Source organism: Pinus tabuliformis, chromosome 3_1 (assembly GCF_031772625.1).
Source record: "Pinus tabuliformis cultivar Carrire ecotype Pingquan chromosome 3_1, CPIR1, whole genome shotgun sequence".
Taxonomy (NCBI): Eukaryota; Viridiplantae; Streptophyta; class Pinopsida; order Pinales; family Pinaceae; genus Pinus; species Pinus tabuliformis.
In genome coordinates this window covers 525,742,472-525,758,994 of record NC_142301.1, presented here as the reverse complement: position 1 = coordinate 525,758,994, position 16,523 = coordinate 525,742,472, and positions in this window count along the sequence as shown.

Below are 16,523 nucleotides of genomic sequence, written 5' to 3'. Positions count from 1 at the left end.
TTATGTTCATTTTCAAAGTGATCCATTGCCTAAAAGACATAAACTTTTACTTGCAAATTTTCCTATAACCTTCAAGTTTGCATTACAAATCATTACAAATCATAAAGTCTATTCTTATATACCAACATCCCTTCTTCATTGATTACATACTCAAGTTTCTCTTTTTGCACAATTTTACCCCTTAACTTTTCATAGATCGTACTATAGTCCTAATCCTTTCAAGTTGTTATTTTTACTCTTTTAGCAAAATTTGTGTCAGCTCTACTCACTGCTACCGCACATAAATGTTTTAGGATGTGACTCAATGAATCGACCACTTTATTCTCTTTTCCCTTGATGTGATTAATTTCAAAATCATAATCAATTAAGAATGGAATCCATTAAGTTTGTATAGCATTCATTTGTGGTTAATTGAAAAAATATTTCAGGCTTATGTGATTTGTAACAGAAGTTATGTTTTGTCAACTAAGTAATGCCTCCATATCCTCAATGCATGAATTGCTACTTCCAACTCTAAATAATAAATTATGTATTTATTTTCATGTTCTTTCAAATTTCATGACTCATAAGCTATTACATGACCCTCTTGCATTAGATCTCCCCCAAGGTCTTCTAAATAGGCATCCATGCATACAATGGATTCTTTATGCGGATCAGTTATTTTCAGTATGGAGGATACTGTCAAAATATGATTTAATTTTTCAAAACTTTCCTGGCACTATTGTGTCCATACAAATATCACACCCTTCTTCTCCAAGGATGTGATGGGATGTGATATCCTAGAAAATCCTTCAATAAACCTGTGATAGTATCTAGTAATTCCCATAAAGGATCTTATGTCTACATCATCTTTTTGAACTATCCATCAAGGATGGATCTCACCTTCCATGGGTCCACCATTATGCCTTCTCCAGAAATAACATGTCCAATATATTATATTTTATCTTAGAAGAATTCACATTTGCTAAATTTGGCATATAACTGATGTGCATATAGGTTATGTGTCACTATTTCTAAGCGTTGTTTATGTTCTTCCTAGGTTTTGAATAAATTAATATGTTGTCCATAAACATTAGCACAAATTTATCCAGAAACTTACTAAATACACTATTGTTCAAGCACATGAATGTAGAGAGGTCATTAGTAAGACCAAATGGTAATACATTAAGCTCATAATGTCCATACCATGTTCGGAAAGTTGTTTTTTATATATCCTCTTATTTGGTCCTTAGCTAGTGGTATCCATTTCTGAGGTATATTTTTGAAAATATGGTTACCCCTCTCACTTGATCAAACAAATCATATATTCTTGGAAGGTGGTACTTATTCTTACCAACCAACATTTTTAATTTCCAGTAGTCTATACAAAATCTAAAGGTCACATCTTTCTTCTTGATAAAAAGAATAGGTGCGCCCCATAGTGACACACTTGGCCAAATATTCCCTTTATTAAGCATTTCTTGCAACTATATTTTTATTTCCATTAGCTCCATCACGCTCATCCAATAGGGATCCTTTGACACCAATGTTGCTCCCGTTATTAGTTCTATGGAAAATTCTGTTAGATATTCCGACACATAGGAAATAGTTAAGTATAACTTGGTTTAGTATAGAGTTAGGTAAAGTGTGTTGCTTTACTATGTACATTTTGTAACCTACAATCCGATGGTCACGATATGTAGTGATCCGACGGTTCATTCTCTCCTCGGTATTACCAACACTTGATCCGTGGCTTAACATCCGATTGGTCCATGATCTCTATTTAAAGAGCATGGAGGGTCATTTGTAGGTTAACCGTTCATGAGAGAAGCTTATGTAAATTTTCATTCTTTTATTAATAAATTTCCTGAAGTGGCCGCGTTGGCTCAGGCCGTGGACTATTTCCCTCTTTGAGGGTTTTAACCACGTCAAAAGTACTGGTGTATTGATCTGTGATCTGTTTGTGAGTGGTTTCCTTTGGTGTTCTGTCTGAGGAACGTACCCTGTAAATTCCTACATGGTATCAGATTTATTTGAGTGGTCGTGTTGGCTCAGGCCGTGGACTGTTTCCCTATTTGAGGGTTTTAACCACGTAAAAAGTACTGGTGTATTGATCTGTGATCTGTTTGTGAGCGGTGTCCTTTGGTGTTCTGTCTGAGGAACTTACCCTGTAAATTCCTACAAAGTCTATTTCCCTTTTTGGGGGAAGTCCCATAATTTCATATGAGAACAAATCTAGATAGTCTTGGTTGACCTCTAAATTATTTACAGTTTTTCTTTTTTGATTCAAGGAGTGATCCTCCACTTGGATGGAAAAATGGTACCATCCATTTCTTACAACTGTTTTTAGCTGTAACGATGATATTTGTTGCATAGAAATAGGTCTAGGCATGTCCCTCACAACTTTCACTCACTAGTAGAAAATTAGAAATTAGTGACTAAGTGACTACAAATGTATGTCACCATAGATTTTCCAAGTGAAATACTACCAAAAATGAGTAATCTTAAGTAACCCAACCAAAAATTACTAACATAAACGACTAATTTAGTCATGGGTTAAAATATACAACCAGGTAATAAGTAGTATAACTACAAATTACTAATGTGAATGACTAATTTAGTCTAGAAACAAAAATTCAACTACCTAACAAGTACTACAATAATACAAATAAATTATTTATGTTAGTAATTTTAATTGTGTCACTTCAAAAATCTAAACTTACAAGTGGTAGGGGATTCAAAGGCAGTTATAAATTGGCTAAAAGGTTATACCTTCGTAAACACTTCTTTATTACATTAGTGGATGATTAGAGTTATGGAACTAATTATAATCTTCAAGGTTATATCCTTTAATCACATTCACAGGGAATTAAATTCAAAGGTTGACAAATTATCCAAAATGGGAGTGGGCTTACAACTGGGTCAAATACATTATGAAGAATACTTGTAAGGATAAGTGTTGGTTAATTAGTAGAGGGTCCACATTTCCTTTAGTTGAAGACTTAACTTTTCATGCCTATCTACATTTTTTATTATTAGATTCATATCCAATGAACTTAGGATACTAATTTTAAACTTTGAATATCAAGTTATTTATCTCGTTTGAACATACATTATTATTATTTATTATTGTGAAAGAATTTATTATTATCATTTATTGTGCTTATACATACACTCATGGATTTGAGACACCAATATTCTTCTTCTTTTTTATTTGTGATGATAACTTGGTTCATTAACAAGCCTTATATTACCATGAAGAGGGCTACTTTTTATTTTTCATTCTATCCATATATTTCCACTAACATCTTTTTCCTTCTCTCTATTATTGGACACACAAAAATTTTCTTAGTCTAACTCTTTAAGGTAAATTTTACATGTTCCAACATTTGGCTATAAACAAAAAAGAGTGAACTTACTACTTCTTTTCAAATGTGATAAAGTCCTATAGCTTATTTGAGGAGGGGTATTGGATTTTGATTTAGGTTTAAGATTAGTTCAATGGGTTTGTGATCCAAGAGATCAAAGGGGATGGTATGGAAAGATGTTTTCCCCTAATAGTTGATGGTTGAGGGTTGTACCAAAAAATGATCCAAACATTTGTTGGCTTATTGGGGCCTGACCCAAGTTCAGAAATGTTTAGCCAAACAAATCCTGCACTACCAGCCCTTTCGGAAATGGTCTGTGGAGTGCAGACTGAAGTCTAACCCGAGGTAGTATGGGAGGGTGTTGGAACCAGGTTTTCGCACCCTAGGGATGTCTTGATAAGGTCTGGAAAGGTCACGAAGAAGATCTCGTGGATTTCCGTATATACGTAGCGATCCAGCTAGCTCTTCTCAGATATCTACAAAGTTTTTCTTTCCTGTACCATGAACTCATGACTCTTTTGATCTAACCACTCTTAAATTTCCTTCTTAGTAGGGTTCCAATGTTCTAACATCAGACATCCCTTAGGCAGATCACAGTCCTATCAACGGAACCATTTGTTGGCTTGTTGGGGACTGACCCAGGTTCAGAAATGTTTAGCCAAACAAATCCTGCACTACCGGCCCTTTCAGCAATGGTCCACGAAGCACGGACTGAAGTCTCAACCGAGGTAGTATGGGAGGGTGCTGGAACTAGGTTTCCACGCACCCTATGGATGTCTTAATGAGGTCTAGAAAGGTAGCGAAATGATCTTGCAAGCTCGTGCTGTTCTACGTGACTATCTGGCCTTCACATAGCTATGTGAGGAGGCACTTTCTATATTCCTTACCCTTAGTGTGTTATTATTATAGATTTGACTTAATTCAACGGTATTAATCAAACATTCAACATTTATACCCATTGCGCGCAAACATAAACCTTAAAGATATACATAAAACCATAACATAAGAACAAACACGCAGATCTACAATCAAAGGCACAATAATTCAGAAACACTTATCTTTTATTAATCTTTTGTTCCAGTACAATCCAATTCCGCCCTGCACACTCAGCTGTAGGTGTCCGCGCACACAGCTACAGACTCTACCAAGCCTCTACGCACACAGCTGCATAGCCTACTCTAACTACTACCAACCACGACTCAGACTCAGAGCAACTTCCGCTTTCATAAACCCATAACACTTAATATTAGCTAAAGATACCTTCTATACTTAGAGCCTTGCTCTATTTATACATTCCCATGGTCCCCGGACCATGGGTAGGCTGGCACATTCTATATTAATTTACAATAATTTAGGCAGACAACCCTTTGACTTGACTCATTACAATTCGCACTCCGCGCACTTTGCAGAACATTTACAATACCATTACCAAAGATTTTGGGCTTTAATCCCCAAAACTGTTACGCGGGGGATCCGCTGCCCAACAACATTCTACTTTGAAATCTAGCCCTACTCTTTCATTTGCTCAAATAAATTTATTAATTTTGGCTTAATATGTAATAGGAAAAAGTAGCTTTCACTACAACAATTCGATTCACACGCTATGGGACCAATGTTGTTTTAGGAACATATATAATAGGAAAAAGTAGCAGAAATGATTTATATATTGAATGAAATTCCACGAGCTTGGGATTTTACAATTGAGGGGACGATATTGGAACTGATCCTTTATTTAGAAAGCTCCATCAATTACATGGTATGGGCATGTTGTGTTACTGGTCGTGGAGGCTTGGATTATGTGCAAATTTTATAGGTTTCTACTCACTTTTGCAGGAGGTTAGCAGCGAGCCGTGCAAGTAGATACCATTAGATTATTGAAACAAGGTAGTCCATGGTTTCTTTTGTTGTCCTCTCATATATTTATTTCAATTAACTAATATTCATTCTATTAGGGTTTGGAATGGGGGAGAAAAAGCATCGGAGGGCGATGAATGGGTATACGGGGAAGGAACAAGTTATTACAACACATAAACCATAGTTAGGGTGAGAAGAAATTGGTCATGGCGGCCCAGAAGAATTATGGGTATGATTTAACTCTCTTTGTCATTTGATATCTTCTCGTTCTAGATCTCCTCTCAAGATTCTTGGCGAGGAAGATGCCAACGTGTCAATTTTAATTTTCCCTTCACCTCTTATTTATTTATTTTATGATATGAATCCTCCCTATAATGGGCTTCTAGTTGCATGCTAATAGGAGACAACACAATAGAGATTACACTTGATTTTTCTGGAGGAAATGACAAATAAGATAGTGTTGGATTAATTCCCCATCTATTGCCAATGTAATAATCTCAATCTTTAATGAAGAAATCCTCATTAGTAAATATTTACATGCTTGCATATCTTTCTTCACTCATGTTAATGTGCTTAACCTACTTTTACATCACTTACATGTTCTCAAGTTTAAAAACATAAGAAATGGAGAAAAAGAAGACGAAAATTAGAATAATATTCTCTTTTGTTTCCAATTCTATCTATGCACAATAGCCAAAAATAATAAAAATATCTAGGATTGGTTGAGTGTTGAGTAGCATTGATATCGCAATTTATATTTAATTTTTAGTCATGATGTGCTTTTTTGTTTCATTTTAAATTATTATTTTTTGCACTAGTGAAGTTGAGGGCTTAACTAAAACTCTATTCTTATTAGACACCCACATTCTCATGGGAGAGGTACATGCTTTCATAGCAATTTCATGTGTTAGTGGATGGATTGTACTTAGTTCTCTTTAGAAATTAAGTAATTAATTATCTCAACAACCAAACTTTGTATAGTGATAAATTGTAGATAATATCGAGTCAATATGTCTATGCATTTATTTTGTATTTCCATTTGAATGATCGATGGTTTATCATTTCCAAACGACCTTATGTTGCTTTGATGTATTAATGAAAGGAATATTCTTTCCCCTAAATATCCAGTGAAAGTAGATTGTACCCAATGGAAATTGTACAAACTCAAAAAAGCAACTCTAGGAACTTCAAAAATTCTTGGTTTGGAATATATTTTATAACACATTTTTCCTTGGCATTTGACGTCTATTTTGGAATTACATATTATTTTGGTATATATAATGTTTTCCAAATAAACCTTCTATGGAAACCCTCGCCACTTCCTTGCATTTGATGGATCATGCCCAATCTAAACTTGTAAGTGACAATAACGACTCCTGAGCTGATAGGGACATTGAGTGAGGCACACAACAAACACAACCAACTTGGGGAATCGACCCCAAGGCATTTTGTATGAAACTTGAAGTACACAACTAGTGAATCTAGCCCATTGTTTTTCTCTCAAGACAAACACACACATATGTGGGTTCATGTGTTTACATGTTCATTTTTTCACCATAGGTAAAAAAAAATGCATATATTAGAAGGTAAAACATATATTTCTAAATTTCTACCTCTGCACAACATGGTACTTTAGTTCACAAAAAAAAAAAATCCCACATTTGAATATATCAAAATTATTATCAGAAAACGGAAACCACATCCATATAAATGATAGATACTCTATTTCATATGCATGATTCCATTACAATCCATACTCCATAATAAAATAAAGAATTAATAGGAAGCCTATGAACCAACATACCATGAATGCCATCAAACTATGCCACTAGAGGAATCAATGGATGAGAAGACAGGAATATCAGAGATGGTAGAAGAGTGGATGTTATGAGATAACACCCTCATTTTTCTCTATAAACTTCATCATTTTAGACTCCAATGAACACCATCTTTAGTTAAGAATCGACCTTGGATTTATGTTCACGAAAACCGTGAGAAAAATAGAATGTGTTAAAGTTGCTTCTCATAGTTGATATATGATTCATCATTGCTTGAATACCTAAATTCTACATGGTGATTTTTCCATTGAGCCAATCCTTTGAAACTTTTCAGTTCCCATAGAGCTAGACACTACTTACATTCTTGTTAATGGCTAATCTGAAAAGGGTTGCTAGGTTTGATAGCATGGCCTAGTTATTGGTCCCTTCTCCAATATCCAACATAAAAGAGATATAATGAGAGGAACTAAAATAAATACAATCCGATGCACCATAATTACTTGGATTTTCTAGGGAAGACCCATCAAAGAAGCTCCATGGGCAAGAATCATCACTCACAAAAATATTAATTTGATGAGTTTTCTTATTCTTCATAACTATTCCTAAGTATTCTTCATAATAGAATTTTACTCCAATATACTTGTGCTAGAGAGAATGGATCATCTTGGAAACTAATCTCATTTTTAGACCTCCATATATCAAAATTAATAACTATCGGAAAAGATATATTTTTACCTACATCCTTATCCTCATATAAGGTTTTCAATACTTCTAATAAAGAGTTCATTTCCCATTTACATGTTCCATTTAACTATGTTAAACATGTTTCCCATACTCCTTTGCGTAATGACATCCCACAAATAGGTCTACAGATCTACAAAGGTTTCCTAACTGGCACAACATACATATGCTTGTCCCTTGTACTTGCCACAACATACATATGCTTGGAAAATAAACATACATGCATACATGTGTTTCCTCCTAAGAGGTCACAAGTTCAAATCTAGTCAATGGGGTGGGTGGGGGTAGAGTATGTACACCTACATACACTTTAGCAATCAATTCACTACATGAAGGGGGTTGCCTTGTCCCACAAATAAAGGAATTTCATACAATAGTTTGGTATTTGGCTTGGGTATGACCTGAAATTATTATTATTATTTTTAGTTTTATATACATGTACATGTGTGTCTTTTTCCATGGGATATTTTCTTGGGGAAACCCTTTAGATAGTTCCTCACATTTCATGAATGGTACCTGTTATCACTCAGGTTGTCCTTAAGCTTCGGAAAGGATACGGCCGAGGTAACCACTAACCAACTTTGGACTACAGATTCTAGCCCACCTGTAGTCAGAGAGGGCTCTCTCTTTCAGATTTAGCTTTGTTGATGATGATATTAGGCTAGCTATTGAGTTCAAGGGGTTTTGGTTTTTAATTTGGTGGGAAGGAGGATGCTTTCAAACAGAGAGGCAATGCATAGTGTGGTAAGTTTCAAACCATTGGGCATGGAGTCATGGAGTAAGATTTCTGGTGTGTTTTCTTGGTGACAAGAGGAATATGGAGCAAGATAACTGCATATGAAACAACTTTCAAGGTAAAAGAGATGGGTTGGAGGCTAAGGAATGAGAGGCAACAAAGAATCTCTCAAAAAAGTTAGCAAAGGGAAGATGAATGAACTCTATCTAGGAGCAGCTAAGAATTCTTAGACAACAGTCATTCATATGTGAAATAGATTAAACATGAGCCATAAAGGAATTCATATTTATGCCTAAATCAAGGAGAAAACATAAAGAGCCACAGAAACTGAGCATAGAGTGAAGCTAAGCAAATTCTAAGCCAATCTTTTGTTCTGTGACTTGAGCATGTATGAAATTGAGATAATAGAGGTGAGAGACACTTATTGATCCATATAGCAGCACATGAATTCCATCATCCACTCTTCAACCATTAACAACACATCAAACAATCCATCCTACAAGCTTTTAGCAGTCTTTGATTAAAGAAAACATATCAGATACAGAGCGAGTCTCTAGAGGAGTCATACAACCAACCAACCCTTAGAACAGTGCAGAGGGTGGTATATATAGAAGAAATAGCTACAGATTTCCCTTGAATATGTGTCAAGGGGAAAAATATCCCAAAAAATATCTCTGAAAACATATCAAAAGAGATCTGTGCAATCACTATCTTTGAACCTAATCTATGCTGGAAATAAATGCATGAAACATCAGAAACAGCTGCGCTGGGGCAGCTGGCATCTCAAGTCATGTAGACCAGGGCTGCGCATGAGGTAGCAGCCTCAAAAATTAGTGGAGAGAGGTCCTTGAGCCGTGTGCTAGCCTCATGGCCATAACTGTGCATGGGCTGAGCAGCACTGCCCCAAAATGTGGCCTCATACAATGTTTTTGCAATAAATCTGCTTTGAAATCCTTTATCTGTGCCTTCAAGTGGTCCTGCTGCCTTAAATGGCAAAAATTGCAAGCTGGTGAGCCATTACAGCTCAATGATGCTTTGTTGAATCTGTTGGGGCCCCTTTTCCTTCATCTGCCTTGGAAAATCTTCACTGATACACTCTGCCGCTTCCTGATATTCTTTGGCACGCACCTGGGCTATCTTGGCTTCAAAAATGCACTTAAACTGTCAAATCAACACTTACTAGCCGCTGATCGGCCCAAATATCTGCTGTGAGGCCTTCTGCCGCTTTTGGGTGGTTGTCGGCCCTTGGCCGACTCAATATGCTTTAGCAACACTTAAAATCACGAACTGGATGAGTAAAGGGTCATTGAAGGCCTGCTGCGGTGAAAACCTGCTATTTGGGGCAATTTGGGCCTGGAGCGATCCAAGAATGGCCTGAGAAAACTATGTTTTATTTATACTTGGGCGGGCACGGGCACCGCACACAAAACCTTTGAAAACGGCCCATTTCCGAATAACACAGAAAATGTGCCAAAAACATGAAATTTTAATAAAAAATTGGCTTTTGGCGTGCACTATAGCAGCCTTTAAATCCTGGCCGTTGGATCCGGCTATCGCTAAATCGCATCGGGGCGGACCGGGGGGGCAGCACATATAGAATCGCCAAACTGCACGGACCCGATAATGCTATAGGCCCTTTCTTTATTTGAATCGGGTCCGGCCCATCGGCGATGTCAATCGGCGGATTTAATAAAAAAGGGTTAGCGGACCCGAAATGCTTATATGCTGCAGTTTATTATATTTCGGCTCCGCCCCGTCGGAGCCTTCCCTTTTCGCTGTGCAACGCCCCCTTACGGACCCGAAATCCTTTATACGCCGCGCCTTAATTTTATTTCGGCTCCGCTGGTCGGAGCCATATACATGGGGTGACCGCCGATTACATATGGGTCGTTGATTTGGGGCCCAAAAATGGATGGCTGTGATTAATTCGGCAATTTGCTATCGGCGGGGTCATGGGGCTGCCACATAGAAACGCCGAAATGTGGCGGACCCGATATGCTTTTACCAGTCCACTTTATATGTTTTCGGGTCCGGCCCATCGGCATTATGCCCCATGCCTTGAGACTTAGCCATTTCGCTTATATATGCCACTGCCCCCTCCCGATAGCGATATCGCATCGGAGGGGGATCAAATAGATCCTTTTCTCATCGGGGCATGCATTTTATTAAAATGCAAAGGAAACATGAATTCAGAGGAGTTATATATGGTGTTTGAACATATGATTGCCCCCTCCCGATAGCGATATCGCATCGGAGGGGGACCCAAAGGACCCATTTCTCATCGAAGCCATTATTTATTCAAAAATGCAAGTCTTTTGAATTCGAAGGGGGTAACCTTTATGCTTTTGCTTGGATTCTAAGGCATCAGAAGGGGTCCGATAGCCAAAAAAGGGAGGATTTTATCATTTTTTGAAGGTTTTTCATGGTTTTTGCATGGTTTGCATATTCTTATGCCTTGGAAGGAGTCCAAAGGCACTTAGGAGGAAAGTGATGTGGTTTTGAGAGGGGTTTAGTGGCCAAAGAGGGTTTCATGCCTTATAAAGGCAAACCAAGGTCAAAGGGGTGATTTTTAAACATGTGAAGGGGAATTATGCAAAGGAATGAGTCCTTATGCACTTGGGAGATAGTTAGGGGGGATGAAGGGTTCTATGCATTGGAAAGTGTCCAAAATGCATGAGAAGATGGTTTGAGGGGGCAATGAGGGTTCTTGCTGAGTTTCAGATAAACTTAGCAATCCCCAAGGATGCATATGGTTATTTTTCAACCAGGGGGAGGGATAAGTATATAGGGGAGTTATATACATAGTTTTAGTAGGGGAAGGGGAAATAGATAGGGAGCTACATAATAAAGTTAGTAGTTAACATGACAAAGATGAGAACAAGCGCTAAGTATGATGTCTTAGGCTATCAATGGGGGAAAATGACTGATAGAGGAAGTGTAAGCATTCCTTGAGTGAAGCATATCTCCACCAAGGCAAATGATATGGAGAATGATGAATCTAAGAGGTATCAAGCAGATCTTGACCTCTTTGGGGGAAGTTAGTGAGTGATTTGGGGAAAGAGGAAGAAGGGGAGTTAGACATGCCTCGCTTGAAGTCCTCCAACTGAACAACTACCTTCAACTTGTGATATGATAGATATAACACTTGACAATATGAGATGGATCACAAGCCATCATTATGCAACCACAAAGCTACCTACCCGACCTACTCACCTAACATTTTCTCTTCTTTTTGGTTTGGGTGCACTTGAACTAGCATACCCAGCTTTTCATTCTTTCTTCTTGCTGTGCTCCTATCTACTTCTACACTTATTCCAGCCGGGGGCTCAGATTAAGCTGTTGAGCACCCTTGTTTCTCTACCTATCTACAAATTTGCCAAGATTAAGCTGTTTGGACAGATGTTCATTCTCTATATTCTACAACAGGAAATTGAAACCTAGGGAAGCCAAGATTAAGCTGTTTGGCCTTCCCATACTTGAAAACTGATCAAAATGGATTACTCATCAAGACTGGAGGAGAGCAGTGGCACTTTAGACTAGCACACTTCTTTAGCCAACTGTAGCAAATATGGAGCATTGCAGCATGCATAGTTCGACATATTTGGCAAGTAAAAATGTCGATCATGAAATATGATTAACCTGCTGCAGCAGGAGGCTAACAGTGGCTCCACTTGGGGATGGCTTTTCCTTGTGAAAAGCCAAGAACAGCAGGTCAGACTACCTTGATCGTCTGTAGTTGCTGTTAACTAACAACTTCTTCTGTGCTGACTGCTAAATGACAGGAACTTTGAGATCTGAACAACACTCTCCTTCAACTGAAATATTGTGAAAAATAAAGCATCGCCTGCTTTCTTCTGTGTGCTTGATATTGCATACACATTTGCTTGATAACTGCATTTTGAAGTACACACAAAAAGGGAACCAATTGGAGACACTCCTCTTAACTTTGTCCTTGAACAGGTTGTAGATGTAACACTAAAAACCGCTCCTCTGTTTGATACCATTGACTGAAGAGCTGGTAACCTGAATGCAGCATTTTTAATTGAATTCGCTGTTATAAATAACAGCGCTGCCCCTTTACCATTGAGTGTATTTTAAAATATATCATAACCTGCCTTGTGCACCCTTTGAAGTAAGTTCATAAACGGGGGCAAAATTGATGTGCTTCTGTTTGAAATTCACCTCAAAAGAACATAGGCTTTGAATGTTGCGCTCCTTTGGCTTCTTTTCTTCGGGACTGCGCTCTTTTCCCAAAACCAATGCAAAGACAGAGCTTTGAAATGGGGGATTTGCGTGGGCTGCGCCTTCAAGCTTTGCTGCGCTGCTCTGCTGTGGTCAATGCTTATGGTAGATTTTTAAAACGGAGGACCTGCGCTGCTCTGCCTCCATAACTTCGCTGCTTGGTTCCAAGCAATCAGATTGCTTACACAAACATAAAAAGAAAGCGCTTATATGTACATGCATTAATATACAAATATATACATCAGAACCCTGTATCCCTTAGATCACTGGGTCGAGGTAATGCTTCAGCATGCGGCCATTGACAGGGCCCTCTTCAGCTGCGCATGCATCTAGAGTTTTGAGAGAATATGTATTGTTGCCTTGAATAGCGCTGATGACAAATGGGCCTTTCCACAGAAAGTCAAACTTGGCATGCTTTCCCTTGTCTTCTCGTCGTGAGTCCCACCTTAACACTTTATCGCCAATAAAGAAATCCTCAACCTTAGTCCTCTTGTCAAACGCCTTCTTTAGCCTTTATTGTAGCATTTGAGCTCTGTCATACACCTGCTCTCTGGTTTGCTGAAGATGAATGGTCTGATTGATCCTTCGTTGAATATCATTTGGTTCAGCTTGAACCTCCTATAACAGCTTGATAACAGGAGTGCCTAAAGAAGATGGAAATCTGGCCTCCATGCCATATACTAGCTCATAAGGGCTCATGCCAATGGATCTCTTTGTTGAAAGTCTGTCTGCCCATAGGGCATTGGTGAGCTTTTTATGCCAGTTCTTCTTGTTTTCTTCTAAGGTCTTCTTGATAATACTTATCAGGCTCTTGTTGGATGACTCGGCTAAGCCATTACCTTGAGGGTAATAGGTTGTGGAATGGCCCAAGGTGATATGAAATTTGTGGCAAAAACTGATCATCTTTTTGGATTTGAAAGCAGCGGCATTGTCAGTGATGATCTTCTCAGGGCAGCCAAATCTAGAAAGGATATTGCACTCAAGGAATTAGATAATAATGGTGTCATTAGCTTGCCTACATGGGATGGCCTCAATCCACTTAGTGAAATAATCGGTGGCTGTTAAGATCCACTTATGTTGGCCTGAGGAAGAGGGATGGATTTCTCCAATGAAGTCAAAACCCCATTGTTGAAAAGGCTTCTCGGTTGAGATGGGTTTCAGAGGCAAAGGGAGCAGCTTTTTCTTGCCTTCAAAAATTTGGCAATTGTGGCATGAGGTGGCAAACTTCTTTACATCTACAAACAAAGTGGGCCAATAGAAACCAGCCCTTAAAATTTTATCAGCAGTGGACTTCCAATATAGATGTCCTCCACAGTCCCCTGCATGGAATTCTTTCATGACATCACTAGTTTCATTCTTGGTCAAGCAATTAAGCAATATACCTTCATGATTTTTCCAAAATAATGCACCATCTAAGACACAAAATTTCAAAGCCTTCATTTTTAAAAATCTCTTCTTGGTTCTGGACAATCCTGGGGGAGCACACAGGTTTAACAATACAAAGAAAATATCAGCATACCATGGGGATTGCAAAAAGGTGTCACTGATCTGTGGAGTCGCCAGCTCCTGTTCATTATCCAGTTGGTTGATGTCTAAGGCTTTAAATTTTGTTTCGGACATCAGTTTGGCTAAACCTTGTCCCTTTTTCAGCTTGGTTGGTTTTATCTCTATGTCATACTCAAGAATGTTAGCAATCCACTTGCCTCTTTTGCCTTCTAACCCCTCTTGGGTTAATATGTCTTTTACAATATCATTTGGCACATAAGCAATCACATGTGAATATAAAATATAAATTCGGAATTCCTTGATTGCTTTAACAAGGGCATAGCCTTGCTTCTCCATGATTGAGTATTTCAGGGGGGCATCTCTTAAGGCTTGGCTGAAAAAAGCAATTGGCTTTTCAGCTCCTTGATCATCCTTTTGCAAAAGGACAACATCTATAGTATTATCAGATGCGAATGAAAATATGATAAAGTCCCTATCAAATTTTGGACTTTTGAGGACTGGGGCTTGAGTTAAGGCTGATTTGATGCCCTCAAATGCTTGCTTGGCCTCTAGAGACCACTTTACCTTGGCGTCTTTCTTGAGCATGTTGTTTAGCATTCTTATTAGCTCAGCCAAGTTTGGAATAAACCTCCTTAGGAAATTGATTTTCCCAAGGAACGCTTGTAATTCTTTTATATTTCTAGGATATGGGATTTGCAATATGGCTTGGATCCTTTCCGGATCAACCCTAATACCATCCTTTGAGATGATATGTCCAAGTAATTTGCCTTCTTCAAGGCCAAAGAGAGACTTCTTGGGATTCAAGGAAATGCCATATTTCCTACATGTGATGAATATTTGCCTTAGGTGCTTGAGGTGTTCTTCATCAGATTTGGAAAATGGGGTTAAGTCATCAAGGTAGACAACTAGGAAATCATGGATTTCCTTGGCGAATGCAATGTCCATTGCCCGTTGAAATGTAGCACCAGCGTTTTTAAGTCCGAATGGCATTTTTACATACTTAAATGTTCCCCACGGTGTGGTAAAGGCTGTCTTGTCTTGGTCATCCGGGTGAACAAGTATTTGGTTAAAACCTGAGAAGCCATCTAGTAAAGAGATTCTAGATGATCCCACTACTCTCTGCAATATGTGGTCCATTTTGGGCAAAGGATAGTGGTCCTTTAGGGAGACTTGATTCAAATTTCTGAGATCTACACAAAGTCTGATCTCGCCTGACTTCTTTCTTGTGGGAACCAAATTGGAAACCCATTCAGAGAATCTGATGGGTGCTATTATCCCTGCTTCAAACATTCTTTTTACTTCCTTCTCAATCAGTGGGAGAAGGATAGGGTTTATTCTTCTCAGCTTTTGTTTAAATGGTTTCTGATTCGGTTTCAAGGGAATTGTGTGTTGTATTACAGAGGTATCATAGGATTTTAAATCCTCATAGCTCCAAGCAAAGACATCTTGGAATTCTTTGAACAAATCCACGTACTTGGGCTTTTGATCAGCTGGTAAATTTTTGGACAGTTTGATCATTTTCAGGTTCTCTGCTGTCCCAATGTTATGTTCTTCTATCTCAGTGTTTATGGGTTGCAATTTTGGTTTTTTGGGCACATCATTTGCATCAAACATGTCTTCTAGTGGAGTGAGGCCAGCAGGGAGAAAGTTATCTTTTAGATCAATAATCTCGGCCTCTGTTTTGGCTATTTCCTCCAAATGCATTTGTTTCAATTCCTCTATGTTTTCATTGCCAAAAACTGTTGGGCTTAGGATCTGTCTGGCTGTTACAGCTGTTACAGCCTACTGATTTTCGTTTAATGCTTGTTGCTATAGGTCCTCCATGGTATCCTCATCAATGCTTAGGCCTGCAAATTCATGCTGTAAGGTAAGAAAATTGTTTATTTGAGCATCATCCTCGAACACTTGCCAGTCTTTAATGTTATTTGGGACAGCAGGCCTATGTTTTATTTCAGCAGTGAAATGGTGATTTGGCTCAAAGGGAAGCTTGCATGTACTAGCGAAAGTGGCTAGGCTGTGAGCATGAATGTTATGATTTCTTGAAATCTTGGCAAGCTTGGATTCAAAGAATGCATTGAGTATGTTGGTAGCAGCAGTCCTATAGGCTCTCATTCTGTTGTCATTGGTAACAAAGTTACCTTTCATTTGTTGGATTACTAGGTCGGAGTCACCTAGAATAGACACTTTTGCAGCCCCCAAAGCTTTTAGCAATTTAAGGCCTAACAAGAGAGCCTCATACTCTACCATGTTTTTGGTGCATCTGAAATTCAGTCTATATGCATGACCTTGTGCATGATTGTTATGAGAATTATGAATCCA